Source organism: Carassius carassius, chromosome 23 (assembly GCF_963082965.1).
Source record: "Carassius carassius chromosome 23, fCarCar2.1, whole genome shotgun sequence".
NCBI lineage: Eukaryota > Metazoa > Chordata > Actinopteri > Cypriniformes > Cyprinidae > Carassius > Carassius carassius.
The window spans coordinates 9,280,125-9,302,246 of record NC_081777.1 but is presented as its reverse complement, the minus strand read 5'-3'; the positions used below and the strand labels follow the sequence as shown (position 1 = coordinate 9,302,246).

The window sequence follows — 22,122 nt, the reverse complement described above, 5'->3', positions numbered from 1 at the left end:
AAGAATCAGTTCGTTCTTGAGTCAGACACTGCTTCTGCGTGTCAGAGCATGTGATATATTATAAGATGTATCCATATGTTTTATGAAATGTAGCGAAGTAAAGAGTACGAGCTTATGCTTTGGAATGTAGTGAAGTAAAAGTAAAAGTTACTAAAGATAAACAACTCCATTAAAGTACAGATACTTGAACAATTTACTTAAGTACAGTAGCGAGGTAAAGCTACTCCATTATTGTCCACCATTGTTCAGAAGCATAAGGACTATTTGAAATGCTGACATGTTCTAAACATTCGGTTGTTTAGGTGATGTGAGTCTCAACAACTCTAATGTGTTGTAATAGCACAGATGTGTCTGTGCATTCATATGTGTGTGTGTCTGCCCTTTTAAACTACTTTGACTGGGGTCCATATTTAGCAGCTCTGATTGTTGGAAGGGTTTAAAGCTTTTTGATGAAAGTTTGATCAAAGCAACAGCTCAGTGTATCAGAGCAGAGCGTTATGCCATTCAGTCAATCTGTACTGCACACACACGTCTACACATACATGACCATATTAAAGGCCACGTTCACTGCATGGACATTCTCACTCCAAATACTAATTATAATGGCTTATATTATTGCAGAATAAAGACATGATGCAAATTATGCAAAAAGTGCAGACTATTCTAACTGTTTACTACTAGGGCCACAGGGAATGTTTTGTAAACTGAGTGAAGTGTAACTGTTTAATTCTTAACAAAATCATCAAAGACTGATATTATCTAATTAACTATAATTACTGAAGCACAAGCTGACAGTCAGTTAAAATTTACAATAAACATTAATTTAATGTTTTCAGACACTTAATTGCATGTTAATTGCAATTCAATAAAATTATATTATAGCTTAAATTTATATTAAATGTATAAATTTCTTTTTTCTGTTTCTTTTTTGAAAATACTTAAGTACATCTTAAGTAAATCTTTATATTTCATAATTACTTCTATTGTCTTAGAAACATTGTGTGGTTTGAGTGCACTGCCAAATGTCATTTTATTGAATTATGAAAAGCTGAAATAGACTTAAATGCCATTTATATTCAAACTTGTATTTCATGCATTTAAATATATTTGTAATTACACATTTTTAATGGTTAAGTTGCAATTCATTTTACAATTCTGAATCTGTAAAAGCATTTCTCTGTGGATGTTTCTCTCTGTGTGTGTGTGTGTGTGTGTGTGTGTTGTGTGTGTGTGTGTGTGTGTGTGTGTGTGTGTGTGTGTGTGTGTGTGTGTGTGTGTGTGTGTGTGTGTGTGTGTGTGTGTGTGTGTGTGTGTGTGTGTGTCTCACTCACACATGCACAGTTTTGTCTCCCTCTTCTAACATTAGTCGGCTTGTTATATATAGCAGCCTATAATCAGATAATCTCTCATTAGTGTTAAGCTGATTATTTCATTTATCTTAGTAACAGTGACAACAAAGGCTGCTTTTAATTAAGCAGATTGCCAATTAGTTGTTATTTTATTGGCTGCTTTAAATGTGTCCTAACGAATAAGCAGTGCAACGCTGTAATGGAGATCTGATGAAGAGAGAAGCTACAGCACTGCCCATGGTGTGTTCTACAGCCTTCTGTATGAGTCTGTTGCTTTTTCATGATAGAAAGCAGAATAGATAGCAAAATTGGGAACTTATAAAGATTTACGTAGTAGTGTGACATTAGCTCAGATGGTTTTTAAAATATCCCAATAAACTCTCAAGAGATTTTGAAACTGATTGCATTTTAGCAAATTTGTACCATGTAGCAGTAACGGTTCATGCTCTCATTTTTGTTATAACCAGGAATGAATACAATACAAATTTTATAAAATTGCAACTTTATGTTTTATCATGAGATCAACTTAACTTTTCCAATATGTTCATTTGGATCCATGGAACACAGAATATATTTAGTTATATTGCATTAATGTTTTATTTAATTCTGCATTGTTTTATTACTATCTGAGTTATACATTTATTTGAAAGGATACTAAAATATATTGCTTCATAAAAATCAACGTTGCCAAATGATTGAATTATGCAATTATGAAATATATTTCTATATGAACTGAAACTATATTCACATTTATTGTCTTTTTACCATATTGTTGTTGTCACCACTTTTAAGTAAAGCTAAAAATTCACTCAAGGCCTGGCTTTGCATTGATTTTAATACAGTCTGCTTGCTGTCATGCCTAACAAATCCCCTTAACCATAGTAAGATCTCTGTTACACGCAGCTTATTGAGTCTTATTACTTGACTCTCATACTTCTATATTTACATAAGGACTTCAAAAGAACCCACAAACATATTGCTTGCCTTAGCTATATGTGGTTTTAACCAGTCAGCAGTCTTTGATGTAGCGTGTGGCACATTGTATTAGTAATTAATTGTTGATTTTACAGAGTCTTTTAAAAATAGTTGAACTTTGACCCTTAAACAAGGGAGGCAATGCAGCATGACCTCTCAAAAAGAAGGGGGATGGATGATTCTATTGCAAACATTATTGTGTGAATTAGGCACACACTTTGCAGCCTTAAGAAAAAAAAAAAAACTAAAAACTATCATCAAAAAGAAGCAGTTCACAGGAGAAATTGGTGGGATTAAGTTACAATACACTTTTTAAAAATTGTATGTTAAAGTTTTAATTTAAAATATATATTTGAAATAGCTGATCTAAGCTATAACTTTAATTTGATAGATTTTCATTTAGGTATTCATTGCTGTTGATACATTTCTTGACACATTTATTTATTTTATCTACTGATAGACTCACACTTCTTTGATAATCAAAATGACAAGTTTTTTTCCCCACCTGAAAATCAAAATGAAAATAATTTTCCCCGGAAAATAACATGGAAATTAATCCTGCTAACCCTTTAAATCTGAATATTGCTCAAACCCTCCTCACTAAAAGAATAATGACTTGTATAGTGCATAGCAATCTTTTGAACACGATTGCAACATGTTTGAGTAGATTTCAACAAAAGGAATCCCCATTTAAAAAAAAATGGTATTTCAAGCTTACCTGTAGAAAATGTTGGTAACACTTTATTTTAAGGTCCAATTCTCACTATTAACAAACCATTAAGTACAACTTTTGTCTCAATAAACTCATAATTTGCTGCTTATTAATAGCAAGTAAGGTAATTGTTAAATGTATGTATTGGGTACGATTTGGGATGGAGAATATGGTCATACAGAGTATGTGCTCTAAGTAGGCCTACAAGTATTAGCTATACAAGTATTAGTATAAGCACTAATAAACAGCCAATATGTGACTTTGGACTACAAAACCAGTCATAAGGGTCAATTATTTTAAAATTGAGATTTAGCTATTTTATGGAAGCTAAATAAATACAGTTTTCATTGATGTATGGGTTGTTAGGATAGGATAATATTTGGCCGAGATACAACTATTTGAAAATCTGGAATCTGAGGGTGCAAATAAAAAAAAACTGTAGAGAAAATCAAATTTAAAGGTAGGGTTAGTGATTTCTGGTAGCCAATGTTGATATTTCAAATCACCAAAAAAAAAAAACACCCCTACCCCACAAGGGTATCGCCCCTATTTTGATAGCTTTGCCCCACACATACATGCAACCCAGCCAACGATATGATACACGGTATGATGTCATCAGTAAGTGAAAGCAATGTGTGTTACAATGGTAATACAGGTCAAATGTTTTGGTAGTAATGTGTGTTTTAACATGCATATATGTGTTTTAACAACATATATTAGTTCTGTGAAACAAAGCAAAACCAATCACTCACCTATCAAGAAGAAACAAAGCAACTTCAGCATCCGATCACAGGCCTTCCTGCTCCTTGAGTTCAGGGGCGGAGCCAGGGGTTGGCCAGTAAAATTATTACTCAAAATAATTTTTTGCAGTTTTTGTCCCTTTTTTTCCAGACAAGAAATGCATTTATTAAGATGCGGAACTGCCGTATCTCTTTATGACCACATCAACAGGAAGAATTTTCAGACGCGCACTTCAGCTTCACCTCAGCATCAGGCGTGAGTCAGCATGAGCTTCACTAGAACAACTGTGAACTGCGAAGAGTTGTTGTTAGACTATATATCAGTAAAACACACTTTCTTGTCCCATCAACCATTTTCCTGTGCTCACGCCACACACTCTTCAACGGTACGCAAATATGTGGCACACGCTCTATGTCACTTCATCATAAATAACCCGCACAAGAAACTATGAGCATACCTACCTAGTTCTGTCATCAGCTAATTAATGAAATCACCAAAATGGTGATTAAAGCTGAAAACTGTGCATGTATACGCAGCACACAAGAACATCTCTCAAATGCATGTACTAAAATACAAACCCGATTCCAAAAAACTTGGGACTCTGGACAAATTGTGATTAAAAAATGACTGGAATAATTTACAAATCTCATAAACTTACATTTGATTCACAATAGAATATTGATAACATATCAAATGTTGATAGTGAGACATTTTGAAAATGTCATGCTAAATATTGGCTCATTTTGGATTCATGAGAGCTACACATTCCAAAAAAGTTGGGTCAGGTAACAATAACAGTCCAGAAAAGTTAAATGTACATATAAGGAACAGCTGGAGAACCAATTTGCAACTTATTAGGTCAATTGGCAACATGATTGGGTATAAAAAGAGCCCATCAGAGTGGCAGTATCCCTCATAAGTCAAGGTGGGCAGAGGATGACCAATTCCCCCAATGTTGCGCCGAAAAATAGTGGAGCAATATCAGAAAAGAGTTTATCAGAGAAAAGAGTTTGAAGTTATCATCATCTACAATAAAATCACAACATGGGCTCAGGAATACTTCCAGAAAACATTGTCAGTGAACACAATTCACCATGCCATTTGCTGTTGCCAGCTAAATCTCTATAGATCAAAAAAGAAGCCATATCTAAACACGTTTCAGAAGCCCAAGCGTTTTCTATGGGCCAAGGCTCATTTAAAATGGACTGTGGCAAAGTGGAAAACCATGTCATCCAGACTAAAAAGGACAAGGACAACCCAAGTTGTTATCAGCACTCAGTTCAGAAACCTGCATCTCTGATGGTATGGGGTTGCATGAATGCGTGTGGCATGGGCAGCTTACACATCTGGAAAGGCACAATCAATGCTGAAAGGTATATCCAAGTTCTAGAACAACAAACTGTATGCTCCCATCCAGACATCGTCTCTTTCAGGGAAGACCTTGCATTTTCCAACATTACAATGCCAGACCACATATTGCATCAATTACAACATCATGGCTGCATAGAAGAAGGATCCGGGTACTGAAATGGCCAGCCTGCAGTCCAAATCTTTCGCCCATAGAAACCATTTGGCACATCATAAAGAGGAAGATGCGACAAATAACACCTAAGACAGTTGAGCAACTAGAAGCCTGTCTTAGACAAGAATGGGACAACATTCCTATTCCTAAACTTGAGCAACTTGTCTCCTCAGTCCCCGGACGTTTGCAGACTGTAATAAAAAGAAGAGGGAATGCCACATAGCCACACATGGCCTTGTCCCAACTTTTTTGAGATGTGTTGATGCCATGAATTTAAAGTCAACTTTTTTTTTTCCCTTAAAATTATACATTTTCTCAGTTTAAACATTTGACATGTCATCTATGTTGTCTTCTAAATAAAATATTGAAATTAGAAATTTCTACAGCATTGCATTCTGTTTTTATTCACAATTTGTACAGTGTCACAACTTTTTTGGAATCCGGTTTTTATATTCTGCAATTCAAGATCACAATATAAGGCACAAGCTGATATGTATTTTTTTATTTGTAATTATGCACAAATAAATGTGAGCACAGTGCACTGATACTAGAAAATATGTGAAAATTAAACCATTTAAATGCATATAATAATTTTATATTCTGGCATTTATGTCTACTGTTGACTTCCGGACTTTTACACATTTTTATCACTATCTGCATGTCTCATCCATGAGTATACAATGTTGGAGAGCAGCCATTTGGAAGTTTTGAGAAGCTGAATGAGCAATAACGCTATACAAAAACTGTCATGTTCACTAAGTATTACTTGATCTAATTCACAAATATCTCAATTACAGTTAAGTAGAAATTAATTGTACTCATTTGTGTTTTAGGCACTAAAACATTCCAGTAAATTATAATCAAACATATTTTTATATTAAAATAATGAAGATTTTTGTGCCACCCCGGACTGGTTGCGGGCCCCTCCCTGGCTAGCCATATGAAAACATCCTGGCTCTGCCACTGCATGAGTTCTCTCCAGCGCTGGAAAGCTGACGCAGTATTTACAAGGTTCCCACTTCTTGCCTTTTTGTAAGCCTTCTTTTGTTCCATAGATATTTTCCTATTTTGTTTTTTATCCGCCATCTCTATCTCTATAATGTCCATCCTGTGCACTGAACGCTCTATGCTTCACATCGTGAGTGCACATGCCCCTTACTGCTGATTGGCTACTTAGCCCAACTCAGTTTTCTCAAGGGTTTTTGAAAAAATACATACCCCACCTTTAAAGTTGTCCCAATGAAGTTGTATTGCTACAAATATACCCATATGACTTAAGACTTAATATTTTTTTTTTTTTTTTTTCACAAGGTTTTATGGTCCAGGGTCACATATGTTAATAATAGGCATGTTTTTTAAGCAACTGGTAATTGGTCCCTATACTAAAATGTTACCAAAATTGTATTTATAGATTTTTATATGTGTGTACTTGGAGCTTGAAAATTATGATTTATGAGTCTACCCCAAACAATTGTCTATACCATTGAAAATATCCATGCATTTCATAGAATGGGCTTAAACAGCTTACATATTCCTGCAAATTTCATTTACAAATCACGTACAGTTAAGACCCAAATATGATTTTCATTTGCATAATTGAGTATAAAAATTCCGCATTATAGTAACTTTCTTCATTACTTTGGATCACTGAATATGTGAATTTCTGACATAAGAACATCTACAATAGGTTCATCTATCTATCTATCTATCTATCTATCTGTCTGTCTGTCTGTCTGTCTGTCTGTCTGTCTGTCCGTCTGTGTCTGTCTATTTAAATGAACTGATTAAATTGACAGTTCTGTTTTTGTTAGGGTCTTCTAATCTGTTCATGTGTTCTGAATAAAAAGAGAGTAGAACAGTTGTGTAGTGTAAACCACAGTTTAACCTTTTCTCCCAAAATGGGGTTTGAGAAAGTATTTTAAAATCCAAAGCATTGCACCTTTAAATTAACCAGAGCATTGGAAAATACTTTTCTAACTGAATATCTCCACTGTAATTCCATTGAGAGCACCAGCATGAAAGACAGTCTTCAGTTTGTAGTTTCTCTCTATTTGTGTCTTACGATTTGGAAGGAGTAATTTCTCACAGACAGACACACTGTTTGGGTTTTCTGTCTTTCTGACCTTAAACAACATGATTTCAATTGGCATCCACTCAACCCTTGTGTATGATGTGATTTCGTTATAAATGTGTGTTATTGTGTTAGCAAAGTATGCGCTGTTTCTCTTTAAACTCCAGCTGAACTCTACATCAATGGGGCCTGTAGTTTTAAACACTGACAGGTAGGAGCCTGAAATTATAATGAAAAAGGTCTAATTAAAACATTATTCAATAAACAGTTGCTTTATTGAGAAATATGTTGGCCGAGGGAACTGTTTACAGTTATTTTCTCTTGTTGTATAATGAAATCTATTTACTGTAAGACATATGGTGAGTCACTGGAAATATACAATATAAACACAACGTTTGCATTAATTCAATGGGCTAGTTTGACAGTGTCTTCTGTGTATCATCCCTAAAACAACCATATATTTTTGTAATATTGTATTAACCTATTGGAAAGTTCATATTTAATACTTGTAGGAACAATAATGCTTAAAGAATCTGAACAAATTCATTGCGGCATTTACGAAACCAATTAAATTAACCCCACGGTGAAGGCGCACTACTATGACATTGTGACCAAGTCAGAGACATATAGAAAGATAGATAGAGAGATAGAGAGAGAAGCTTCCTGAATGTTCGGACAGGAAATTCAATTAGAAAAGCTTTTGAATCCAAATTCCCACTCAGTACTCTATATGTCCTTTGTGCCCCTGTCTAAGAAGGTTAGCGAAACGTAACGGGAATGTTTGGACGTGCAGGTCTAACATAATTCTGACAAACAGCATCTGTGCGAATCACCAGGACACACAACTGAACCGCTGAATGATCTTCTTCACCTTTTGTGTATTTAAGAAACCAAATTGTTACTACATATATATCTCAGTATGTACACAGAAATGACAGGGATACATAAGGACTTCAGGCTCCAAAAACGACATAAAACAGCATAAAAGGATAATAACATTGCTCATTGAGCAATATAATCCAAGTCCTCTGAAGTCATAACATAAATTTGTGTGAGAAATTTATTCAATGACAATCTCCCCTTCCAGTGAGCAGTTAGCTATGATGGCTCAATGTGTACAGTAAATGTTGTGACGAGTCAGCTGCCTCCTCCCTGATTGACATCGGCACCTCGTCCTAAATCGCCGCCCTTCACCAGGCTCCCGACTGGAGTGGGTGTGTGAGAGGATGGGTGCTAGACGAGTCAGGGCTGGCGGCGTGTGATGGGGCACACCTGAAGGAAATGGAGCCTCATCACCGCCGCTGTCATCCTGGCCCGTCGGCCGTATAAACGGGTGCGGTTCTCATCCGGATCGCGGGTCCGGCAGCTCAGGTCTCTGGTGGCGCGGGAGTCCCTCAACACACTCTTCCTGGACCCACGAGGACACCAGTATGCATGCACGGGGAAGAGACCGGTCTCCCAAGGAGAGGCGCGTTGGGCTTTTAAACAGCGGTACGGGGTGCCGATGATAATCAGGAAGGAGGCAGCTGACTCATCACATTGTACATAAATAGGAGCATCCTTAATTTAAGCATATCCAACCGGAACTAGATGTTGTAGGCGGAAGAGATGGTATATCGTATATTCTGACTCTTTCTCTACCCCAAAATGCAGACAAAATGCTCATTTCATACGTAAGAGAACGTTTCCCACTGACATTTTGGAATAATCTGTGGGTTTTAATAATTCAGTATTACAAATCTCATAGAACTCTCTAAGTGGAAAACATGGATGTGCACGTTTTTGGTGTCACCACAGGGAAATAACTTAAAATGATTTTAGATAAATATCAGTGTATTTGGGTGCATGTAAACATCCTCAATGATCATTTCAATTTATGAATAAATCTTTCAGACAGGTTTTGTGAACTATCCATCCATCCATCCATCCATCTTCTTCCGCTTATCCGGGGCCGGGTCACGGGGGCAGCAGTCTAAGCAGAGAACCCCAGACTTCCCTCTCCCTAGACACTTCCTCCAGCTCTTCTGGGGGGACACCGAGGTGTTCCCAGGCCAGCCGGGAGACATAGTCTCTCCAGCGTGTCCTAGGTCTTCCCCGGGGTCTCCTCCCAGTGGGACGTGCCCGGAACACCTTCCCGGGAAGGCGTCCAGGAGGCATCCGGAACAGATGCCCGAGAACAGATGCCCGAAAACAGATGTTTGCTCCTTCTGCCACATTGGTGGAGAATGCAGGCAAGGTGGAACCTAGACAGCACAGTTGGGCAACACCTGATGACATCATCCCCTCTATCTCGTAAAAGTTTGGGAAAACCGACACTGGGATGGAGGAATGATGGAAATAGCCTACCAGCCACAAAAGGGGTAAGTGATATTTCTTCTACTGTCACTTACCCTGTGGTTGGTTGAGGCTGTCGACTAAAACCCACTTTCTCTGTCCCTGTTTCTGCGTGATGTGAGAGCTTCCAGGAGAGGCATCCCGGCCCCGCCCACTCCGACAACTGGAGCCTAGTCAAGGAAGGTAGCACTCCCGTGTAGATGGCTGCCGTATGATTGGGATGATGCTTGGGGGAGGATGTGACAAGTCAACTGCCCCCTCTGTAATTATAATCATCACATTGGCCCTTGAGGAGGGGCGCAGAATAAACTTGTTCTGGCGGCATGTGATGAGGCAAAACTGAAGCAAATGAAGCCTAATCATCACCGCTGTTGAAATGCTGAGCACTCCTCTCCTCGAGAGAACATTCTTTTCCCCCGTGCATGTACGCTGATGTCCTCATGGGTCCAAGAAGGGAGAGCTGAGGCATCTACGTGCCAAAAAAAGAGGCAAGGCGCCGGACCCTTGGTCTGGACGAAAACTGCATGGCCATTGGGCCAGGATGCACCCTGGGCAAAGAAGGATGATGCCGCTGGAAGAAGCTTTCACACCTTGCACCCTGGGCCGGAAATGGGAGCACGAGCGCCCACTGGACTCCGCTCCTTACCTGGACCCTTCCTTCCCAAAAACTGCCCCACCTTCACGAACCCCGCAGTACAACAAGGACACCAGATCCCCTGTTTATTTTGAACACTATTTCCCCTTTGGACTCTTTATTCCAGGTTTTGGACATTTTATGTTGATTTTCTGTTAATAAAAGCCTCTCTGAGGACACTGTGTCTGTCATTTGCATCTCCCGCCATACAAGACATTATTCAGGTTGATGTCCTCAATACTTTTTTTTTGTAGAATTAATTTCTTATGCATCTCATCCAACATCTCCTGATTCCAAAATGACATTTTAGACCTAGTAACAAAGGCTTGAGCCGTTGATCGCAGACTAATGCAGTGATTAATGAAATTGTTAGATAGAGAGAGAGCAGTCTCTCAACTAACAGCGAAACTGTAAGTTTAATTGCTCCAACAACAGAGGCAAAAAGTATGTGCTTTTTAAAGGGAGAGAGCGAGAGTAAAAGAGTATGTGCTTTTCATATAAAATAAAATGTAATTTTGTGGCAAAAACATGAAAATAATTTGTAATTTTTAACCGATTTTTCATTATATTAATTTGCTTGTTCAGTTTTGTTGTAGGTTTTGGGGTTTTGGTTATTTTGTTGAATGAGGCTGTAAGGACTTTTGAAATAACTGATTTTTATTTTATTTTTTTGGCAATGAGGTCAAGACCTGTCTGGAACCATTAATTTGACCATTAACTTCAGAAGTCATATAGCCCACATTTATGATACTTTTATGGTGCTGTGTGGGCTTTTTGAAGCTTTAAAGATGCAATCTTCATTCATTGCAACTGCATAAAAAAGAGCAACCATCACATTTATTCAAAATACTTATGTTGTGTTCCTTTTGGATCGACATGAGGGAGAGTAAATGTTGATATAATGTTCAGTTTTGGGTGAACTATTCCTTTAATGATGACTGTAGCTGGTGAAATTCAAGCGGTTTGTGTCAGCGACGTGAAGTCTGTTAGGCTTTTGTGAACAGATGTCACCCATGGCTGCACCAAACTAAAAGCAATTCAGTTATTGATCATCTGAAAAATAACTCTTGCCGAGCTCACCGAAAAAACCCGGAGGATTTGAGATAATATACATAAATTTGATGAGCTAATGACATTCTAAAGTATTTATTATATTATTAGTAGCATGGTCCAGCGTGAGGCCATGGAGATGGTCAGATGGAGGACAAAGGGGTCAGGCAGATTATTAAGATACAGCACCTCAAGACACATCAGCGAGACAACAACATTTATCCATCATAAAAAATCTGACTAGTACTAAACACACAGCAAGCACACATACTCACACACATACTCCACATGACCACACCTGCAGGAATAGTCCCATTGATCGGACAGCTTTTAAAAGGCTGACCTTTAAAGAAGGGCTTTGCTTTTCGGTGATAAATCTGAAATATGGAGCCATCTGTGGAGCAGAGGAGATTGGCAGGTGGACAGAGTGCAAGATATTTGGCCACTGCCAGGGTACCAGAGGGACTGTGCGGCCCGTGACCTTATGGCAGGCGCAGGGTCGTGCCTCTCTGTAACATGAGAAAGCGCAGGGGCTAGGGCGGGGTCGTCTGTCCGTCTCCGTGGCGACTGGAGCCTGGTCGTCACAGCGACCCCTGTGCATACTGGTCGATGGACAGGCTGGGATGTGGAGGGATGCCACTCCTGGGGATGAAACCAAAGACCAGCTCACACACATACATAAACAATGTAGACTCTGAGTCACAAGCTTTGTGTCTGTCCTTATCTGTGTGATTCAACCCTCATCCACCTCGCTATTTATTTATGCAATAGCTTTTCATTTGGACTGTGTATATGCGAGTCTGTGCATATTTTAATTACAGTGATTATAGTGTCGTAGGATACACCAGTACATTCCCAATATTGAGTAAAATTATCAATAACGAACTAAATGAAAATGGTCACACTTTAGCTTGGTGACTACATGTCACTTTTGAAGGGTTAGTTCACACTAAAATTAAAATTCATCCATGTTTTTCTCACCCTCAAGGATTAGGTGTATATGACTTTCTTCTTTCAGATGAATCCAATTGGAGTTATATAAAAATGTGTCCTTGCTCTTCCAAGCTTTAGGATGGCAGTGGGCAGAGAATGGCTTCTGCGTATGACAGTTAGTGGAAGTGTGAAAAAAGTGTTTGTGATATTTTAAATGTTTTTTTTTTACAAAAATGCATCAATTCACTACATTTTACCCCCTTTAGGCACATTAGGTGCGGTTTTATTATGGATGAATGTGCTTTATTTGACATCTTTTGGACTGTTGAAAGATAATTTTACTACACTTTTATTATTAACTATGACTTTTGCCTCAATAAACTCCAAATTACACCTTATTAATAGTTAGTAATGTAATTGTCAAGTTTAGGTATTATGGTCTTGCAGAATATGGCAAAAATATGTGCTTTAGAAGTACTAATAAACAGCCAATATGCTAGTAATATGCATGTTAAGAAGCAACTAGTTAATACCGAGAATTTGTCCCCAAACTAAGGTGTTGCCATGAAAACTGATCCTCAATTTCTGATGAGTTATCTTTCCTTGTATTCAACAGAGAAAAAGGTTTATTATATATTGACATAAATTTAATTCTGCTATTTGCATAAATACAATATATAACTTAAAGGTGGCATAGAATGCATTGAGACAATATTTTAAATTGTTCTCTGTTGTCCCCAGAGTGTGTATGTGAAGTTTTACCTCAAAATACCCCACAGATAAATTTGTATAGCTTGTTGAAATTGACATTTTTAGGGTATGAGCCAAAACGCGTTATTTCTGTTTGTCCCCTTTAAATGAAAATGAGCTGCTTCTCCCGCCTCCCTTTTCTGATGAGTGGAGCTTCAGTGTTGCCAAGTCCATGGTTTTCCTGTGGGTTTAAGTGACCCCAATAACGTGATATTACCACATTCCTATTTATGAGCATTCTGTTAGCACATAAAGGCAGCATTGGTGAAAACGGGCAGAGACAATGGTAGCTTTAGCAACATTAGCCTTACAGAGAGCCAAGAGGCTCTTTTGAAAAACAAAATATGATGCATAAATTACTTTGTCTATAGTCTGTATGTTTGCGCACAAAGCTTTGGTACACTTAAAAAAATGCTGGGTTGTTTTTTCAACCCAAATGCTGGGTTGAGACCGCTGGGTAGGATGTTGGGTTGTTTTAACCCAAATTTGGGTTGATAATTGGTCTCGATTATAACCCAGCGGCGCTGTGTTGGGAACACGGACGTGAAGGAGAGCATGCATGTCACGTTAAAATCGTACGTCTCCAGTGCGAGAAGCTGCCATTTTCTCACCGTGAAAGAAGCGAGAAGTGAGTGAAAGACATTATGGTAAGTAAAGATTCAAAATGTAAAGTAATCATTCATTGTTTATGTCCGGGAGTATTTTGAGGTATCGTGAAAGGCAGAAATAAAAGTGGTTATATTGTAAAATACGCAGACGCGGTTTTTGCCTCAGAAATGGAGGTCTTAACGGCCTCTTTTACTAAACGGAAGAGGTAACGTTAACATTAATTTTAATATAACATCTGTGAGTATTACTAAGACTTATGTCATATTTACATTTAGATTTTACAATATCTGCACTTTTTGAGGTGTTAATAGATGGTTGTGGTTACAGTTACACTCATGGTAATTTGTTATCTTATTTTTAACTGAATGTACTTTAGTTTCCTAAAGGAAACGGCGTTGTGTAATAAACACTAGCCTAATTATTTTGAGGCTGTTGAAGTGGTAATTGGTAAAAGTATATTTCACATGTAATATTTCAGACTCTCTCACGCCGAGAGTTAAAGACACAGAAGCCTGCTTGTGTGAGGAGGAGGCAGTGTGATCAGCTTTTTCAGAAGAGAGGGAAAGACAGTTTAAATTAAATTTAAATTAAATAAAAAAAAATTTAAATTAAGTTTTAAATTTATGCATTTAGCAGACGCTTTTATCCAAAGCGACTTACAGTGCATTCAGGCTATCAATTTTAACCTATCATGTGTTCCCAGGGAATCAAACCCCCAACCTTGCGCTTGATAACGCATTGCTCTACCAACTGAGCTACAGGAACACTTTTTTTTCAGTTTAAGGCAAGTAATGTTAAACTTCAGAATTCCAACATGTTATCATTTTTTTTTACTAAGACTAAAGGAATGTTTGTTTTTGTAGATGTTGAAATCCAGAGACAAGATAACTTCATTCTTTTGAGACTGATATGAGTTATTTTTAGAAAATAAATGTTTCTGTTGTTTTCTGCCTGTTTACTTCATTTTGATGCAACAACAGTATAATTAAATGTCCATATTTTAACTATTGATGTCCCTTCTTTCTTAGCAGAACTTAAACTAACTGTGGAGTTAAGGACATAGAAGCCTGCTTGTGTGAGGAAGATATTTTCTCAGCTTCTTTGGAAGAGATGGAGAGACAGTTTAAGGCAAGTGAACTTAGGGTTGGGTAACAAAACCCGGTGCCAATATGGCACCCATGCACCGAACCCAATCAGAACGCAGATTTCGGTGCCTCATATCGGTGTCACTTAATGCCTGAGCGATCGACTGAAATATTTGTCTGGTTCTCCAAAAAGCGGGGCTAAAGCAATTAGCTCCATAAACTGTATACAAATTTGTGATTGCCCCAGAGTCAGTCACTTAATTTCATATGAAAGTGCATCAAACTTCATCTCCTCACTGTCTTTAAGCATGCTCTTCAATCCGCAGAGATTAGAAACAGAAGTAGAAAGGACATAATTTGTGGGTTTATTACGGTTAAGATTATAATATCTGTATCTGTGCAGTTCTTTTTCATGAATAAAGGTCAAAAGGTCATGAGGGAGCAGTCAGTTTCCCATCTACTGTAAAGTTTTCAATGTGTTCTCGTCCCATATTTAATGGTAAAATTATGCATTTTGTCCTGTATTTTACAAAGGCCAACACATATTTTAATAAACAAAAAGTATTCTGCACTGTTTATAATACTAATAACAATTATAATGAAATCAGTTTCATAAGAAGAGAATCTCATTTGTGCGTGATTTTGGTGTCTTTGTTTCCATATCGACGGAGTCTCCCGAGCCCGTGCTGTTAATACCCTTTCACACAAGCGCAGCATCCGGTAAACATACCTGCACAGTTTAAAACATGTAGAGGTCACATCTGCCCTTTGAACACAAAAATCTCCAGATGTAGGACTGAATGGGAAAGTTATCAATTTGCTGAAGGTTGGCAACCCTATGCTCATCACACCAATGCTGTTTCTTCCTCCAGCGAAAATTTAGCCCTTAACACATATGAACGCATACTTTATAAAACGATCATGTTGGTATTTTCATTTGAAATTGCAATATTTAATATAAAACGTTTCTAGGTTACGTATGTAACCCTAGTTCCTCGAGGGAACGAGACGCTGCGTCAATGCGCTTTGGGGAACGCACCCAGCGTGAGCAACTCTGAATATTGTGTGTAATCAGTCCAATGGAAGAGCGTGACGTCACAGGCGGGGTGATGTAAGTGAACAGGAAGCTATAAAAGCACGTGCCGCGCAGCTGGCGTCAGCTTCGAGTACCAGCAAGAGCCAGCAGGGGTGCTGGGGGTATGGCTCCGAGACGCAGCATCTCGTTCCCTCGAGGAACTAGGGTTACATACGTAACCTAGAGGCGTTCCTCTTCAGGAACTCGAGCTGCATCAAATGCGCTTTGGGGAACGAGTACCAACGCCGCCAGACTATCAAACCCCTGCCTAGTGTGTATCCGAAGAGCACAGCTTAGGATGAGAGGACAGAAGCGCCTGGAGTGACTGGCATGTCTAGGCCATAGAATTAAACAAACGTAGAAGGCGTGGACCACCCCGCAGCATTGCAGATGTCCAGCATGGATACACCTGCTAGGAAGGCCTTGGAGGCCGCCATACCCCGAGTAGAGTGAGCCTTTGCTCCCGACAGCGGGGGACGACCAGAGGACTCATATGTGGCGTTGATAGCCTTGACTATCCAACGACTAGTCTGCTTAGAAGCAGGAGAACCCCTTTTGGGGGGACCGTAGCATACAAGCAATTGGTCAGTTTTTCTCCACAGGGCAGCTCTGTGGACGTATGTGTCCAGCGCTCGAACTGGACACATACAATTTAGCTTCGCTTGGTCGGGCTCCCGAAAGGGAGGAGGACAGAAGGTCTGCAGCAGGTCGTGGTGTAACAGAGAGAACCTTAGGAACATATCCCGCTCGAGGGTATATGAACGCTTCGGTCATGCCAGGTGCAAACTCAAGATAAGTGGGGGCCACAGAGAGGGCCTGAAGATCTCCTACTCTCTGCAGAGAGGTGATAGCCAACAGAAAGGAGGTTTTAAGTGTAAGATGTCTGTCTGAAATATCTTGAATAGGTTCAAACGGGGGTTTGCACATTGCCTCTAACATCACAACCAAGGTCGACGGGAGAATACGGGACCGTACTGGAGGTCTCAGCCTCAGCGCACCGCGGAGGAAACGTGTAACTAGGGGGTGTCTTCCCAAAGACTGGCCATCGAGAAGGGCGTGGTAGGCCGCAATGGCCGCCACGTAGACCTTCAGCGTGGAGTGGGTCAACCCTGCAGAGAGCCTAGCCTGTAGAAACTCCAGAACTGTATCAACTGGGCAGTTTGCTGGGTCTAACTGGCGGTCTCTGCACCATGAGGTGAAGAGTTTCCACCTCAGGGCGTACAGTTTTCTCGTTGAGGGAGCTCTGGATTGGAGGAGGGTCTCAACAACCTTGGTTGAGAGACCAGCTGCTAACAGTTGTGCCCCCTCAGGGGCCACATCCACAGCTTCCACAACTCCGGGCGAGGGTGAATTATCGTACCCTGTGCCTGTGAGTGTAGGTCTGTCCTGATCGGTATCTCCCACGGAGAGCCGTCGAGGAGCGAGACTAGATCTGCAAACCATACTCGGCCCGGCCAGAACAGGGCTACTAACAACAGATGGACCCCGCCCCGGCGTACTCTCGCCAGAACTCCCGGGAGCAGAGCAATAGGGGGAAAGGCGTACAGACGAAGCCTCGGCCAGGTCTGTACCATAGCGTCCAGTCCCAGAGGAGCTGGATGAACAGAGAGAACCAAAGGGGACATTGTGATGTCTCTTGAGTCGCAAATAGGTCTACTTGAGCCCTGCCAAATACTCTCCATATCTGCTTCACCACCTCTGGGTGAAGTCTCCATTCCCCGGGCCTCGGCCCCTGCCTCGACAGTATGTCTGCTCCCACAGTATGTCTGCTCCCACATTTAGTTTCCCAGGAATATATACTGCTCTTAATGAGAGGAGTTTGCTCTGGGACCACACCAGGATCTGGTGTGCCAGCTTGTACAAAGGGCGCGAACGCAGACCTCCCTGGTGGTTGATGTAAGAGACCACCGATGTGTTGTCGGTGTGCACCAACACATGGTGACCCCTTAGGTCTGGGAGGAAGTGCTTCAGTGCACGATAAACTGCTAGCATTTCTAGACAAATGATATGCCATGTTATATGGCGACCACTCCACAGACCACGGGCAGGGTAGCCACTCATAACTGCACCCCAGCCGGTGAGAGATGCGTCCGTCACTAGTATTACACGGCTACAAGGAGCTCCCAGCACCGGGCCCTGATTCAAGAACCAAGGTTTCTTCCACATGTCTAAGGCACAGAGGCAGCGCCGCGTGACCTTGATAGTGCGAAGTAGATTGCCCCTCTGGGAAAATCCCTTGATCTTGAGCCACCACTGTAGGGGTCTCATGTACAGCAGGCCAAGAGGTATCACGTTGGACGCAGCTGCCATCAGACCCAACAATTGTTTGACATTGAGTGACTGGCCTACTCTGACTCTCTCGACTGAGATGAGGATCGACTCGATACGAGCAGGGGTCAATCGTGCCTGCATCGCGGTCGAATCCCATACTACGCCTAGATAGGTGGTTCTCTGAACCGGAGAAAGCACACTCTTCCTGGCGTTCAGTCTCAAACCCAGCTCCCCCATATGTGCGAGAACGACATCTCGATGCCGAGCCGCAACCTGAGGACAAAAATTAAGAGAATATTTAATATACTTATTTGTGTTCCAAAAATTAGCAGAGTTTGTATGGGTCTGGAACAACATGGGGGAGAGTAAATTATGACAATTTTAATTTTTTGGTGAACTAACCCTTTAGCAGCCCTCCACATAAATGAACATTTGTGAGGTATGTGAATGTCATGCCTGTTTTAATGTTTCAGTAAAGAAGTAGCTTTCTGAAAGCAATATATTCATTCAAACAATATCACATGCCCTCACACTAGTGCTGCCATTATAGCATTCTAGAGCGCTGTGGTGGACTGAGACATTAAACAAAAACAAAGTGTTGAAATTATAAAACAGACCTATCCTTACTGATGTGAATACACCTCTATCTGAAAATGGATAGTTCAATTAAATGTTTTCTCTCTTCAAATGTGTTTCTCTTTTTAGGCCACTGATGAAGAGCAGGTGGTGTCTGGGATGAATGCTGGTCAAAGAAGAGAATATCCTTTCCCCTAAACTGATGCACCAGTGGTTTTAAAGGAGGACGCTGCCCTGGATGATGTAGAAGATGTCACATGCTGTGCTGATGGGGCTTCTTCATGACTTCATCAGTTTTGGTAAAGAGATGATGAAAATTGACAGTGATGCATGATCTGTATTCATGGACTATGAAACAAGCTGTAAGTGTTTAATTTGTAAAAACAAAATGTTAAATGCTTGTTCTGTGTTGTTTGGTAGAAATGGAGTGTACTCTGTCATTCATACACATGCTCAACTCTGTAGCTGTTAATGCCATACTTTTCTGCATTTCTTCTTACATACATGTTACTTTTTGACTGTTTTTAATAAATATTTACCTTTTGATAGTTATTATTTGTGTGTAAAAGTGGTTTTAAAATGAACAAGATTTGTAGGTTTAATGCCTAGCTTAATTTGGGTTCATTTTAGTCTAGAAATGTAGTAATTTTACACCATTAAAAAAGCAACCCAGCATTCTGGGTTAAACATAGTAACCCAACTGGTTGGGTTAAAATAACCCAGCATTGGGTTGGTCCCTTTTTGACCCAGCGCTGGGTTGCCAAAATAACCCAAATTGGGTTGTTTTCAACCCAGCAGTTTTTAGAGTGTATCAATCCCTATTTCATAAACAATTTTTGCACAACTCCAGTGCTGAACTAACCCTCGTTTGTGAGGCAGTCCGGTGTAAAATGTTAGCACAAATGTATAGGACTTTTCCATTTTTTTTCCAGGACATTTCCTTCGAAAATGAATGTTAACCACCGTGTCCTCAGTGGACTATGGAGACTCCTATGTTCGTTGGTACATCCCAACACACAACATTTTTAATGGCTCTTTGGTGCTGGCATTTTAGCTCTTGCAGCTAAAGCAAGAAAACAGTAATGGCGGACCGCAGCTTCTCACTCAGGGCTGTGTATATGCAAATAGGGCATAGAGCGTCACAAATGGGCGAGACATTAACCGACTATGTCGTCATAGTAGTGAGAAACCAAGAATGGTCTGGCTGCAGACTTGCACTTGCACTTTCAGCTACAGACTTGCAATGCATTCTTGAACTTGCACTCTCGGACACTTGCACTTCCACTAGTGACATTACTTAAAGTCTTTTTTTTTTGTTTTATTTTATTTTGAATCTCTCAATATTTTACCACAGAAGCCAGGTGGTGAAAACAAGAAAAAAGAAACTAAATTACAACATCACTTGCAATCGACACAAATCGTGCGTGTTGCCAATGAAGACAAGATGCCGTGGTGGTGATTAAATTATTAAAACTAATTTAGTACTATAATGTACAGGGTCCTGCAAGAAAAAGGCAAGACCCACAAATCCGCGGCCACAGAATGTCAGAATATGAACGCAATGCACAAAGTCTCTCAGAAGCGTTTTCCTCCTGTAGAAAAACATAAACACTTAATATGGATTAATATATTAAGATAGGCATACATTAAGTGCAATTAAAAGATCAAATTTGATATATAGTTACTATTTAATGTACTACAAGGCAAGCAGATGGCCATCAACACAATGCGCAAAATGTCCTCCCATACAGAAAAATGCTTAATGTGGCATAATAACGGACTAAGAGATTCAGTCAAAAAGTAATCAATAAACAGAACAAAAAAAAAAAAGACTGTGAGTGATGTCACTAGCAGAAGCGCAAGTGTCTGAGGGTGCAAATCTGAGGATGCAAGTCTGAAAGTGCAACTGCAAGTCTGCAGCCAGACCCTCTTGGAGGAACCTGTAACTGCTAGTGTGGAGAGACTGTTAATGAATTATTGGGATTATAAAACAATGAGTGGGTGGATTTTGACTATTATAGGCTGTTTGTTTTTTTTGTGGGTGTGTTTTTTTTTTTTTTTTTTTTTTTTTTTACACACTGCGGCCACACAACTGTGTTCAAACACCTTATAAAATTGATTTTTGTATTCGATTTTGTATTCTATTCAGAACCTTTCAGGAAAACTTAGAATATGGAGCCATATGGACCAGTTTCTGTCCATTCATAATAACCGAATGGAAAATAGAAAGCAGTAACACTTCAAAATAACTCCTTCAGTGTACAATAATAAATTGAAAATCATATGGGTTTAGAATAAACTGAGGTTGAGTAAATGACAAAAATGGAGAGTGATCTGTTGCTGCAAGAAGTGTTTTGGTATATACTGTACTATTAAACGATGTTAATCAATATCAAATGCTAAACAAAATATGTTGACTGAGGACAAGCAACACTTGATTTATACAAAAATATTTATCAGACAATTTTGTGTGCTTTGTATTTTATTAAATTATCATGTTGCTATCTTAGCATCATGCTAATGTTGAACTCTAATGAAATCAATTGTAGAGTCGATTTGTATGACGTCTATGTAGAGCATTCCAAATTAGTCACTTATAAGGTTATATTGCATTCAAGATGCTGGATTAGAGGGTAGCTGCCTATTTGAACCAAAGAAAGTAACTAGAACCAAGCTAAAAAGTGAGTGACAGAAATTACTTTCTTGATTTTTCACAAAACGAGCTGTAAAATCTTTTGCTCATTATTCCAGCTTATTCAGTCCATTTAGCCATGTGGTTGATGTTTTGGAAGAGCCCTGTGCCACTACTAGCTGGAAGGACTGGAGTTTATAACATCTAAAGGGTAATTTAATGGGGCATCAATAAAAGCACTTAATTGCACAATCACTATTGACATCACATTTAAACAGCCCCGCGTACTGCCGAATTACCTAATGGAGATTGGATTGGCCAGCTTGCCACTTTTCAGAGTATAAATTGTGTCTGCTATTGACAGCTCATCACTCCGAACACAGAACAGAGGAAGAGTTTCACCCACATGTGGTTTGAGCCCCCTGGTTATATATTCTTAAACATAATGCTTCTTATTAAAACTAATCAATTTGTAGACTTTTGTTTTGTTTTGGCATACTAGTGATAGCTCATCTAATTTATTCAGTTTTGGAAACTTGTAATGTGACCATATACCCATAGGTCATAAAAAACATCAAAGTAGTGAGTACTTTGTTTATGGAATAGTTCACACACACACACACACACACGCGCGCGTTTGTTTCTGTGAATTTTGGATAATTTCCATAGTCTTATATTACTTTATACTGACTTATATTTACTAAATTATATTTTTATCCCCTTACAACCCTAACCCTAAACCTACCCCTTACAGGAAACCTGTTTTCATTGTTACACATACCCCCCATGTCTAAAATTTCATG

General features: G+C 39.5%; 1 long non-coding RNA gene across 1 annotated transcript in view; it reads left to right on the top strand.

Annotated features, from left to right (window-relative positions):
- The window catches only part of LOC132101326 (uncharacterized), a 963,607-nt gene extending 944,486 nt beyond the window's left edge, over positions 1-19,121 (top strand). Inside the window, exon 6 of the long non-coding RNA XR_009423158.1 lies at positions 18,817-19,121. This is a non-coding gene — a long non-coding RNA (uncharacterized LOC132101326). The remainder of the gene's footprint in view (positions 1-18,816) is intronic.
- The last annotated feature ends 3,001 nt before the right edge of the window (positions 19,122-22,122 follow it).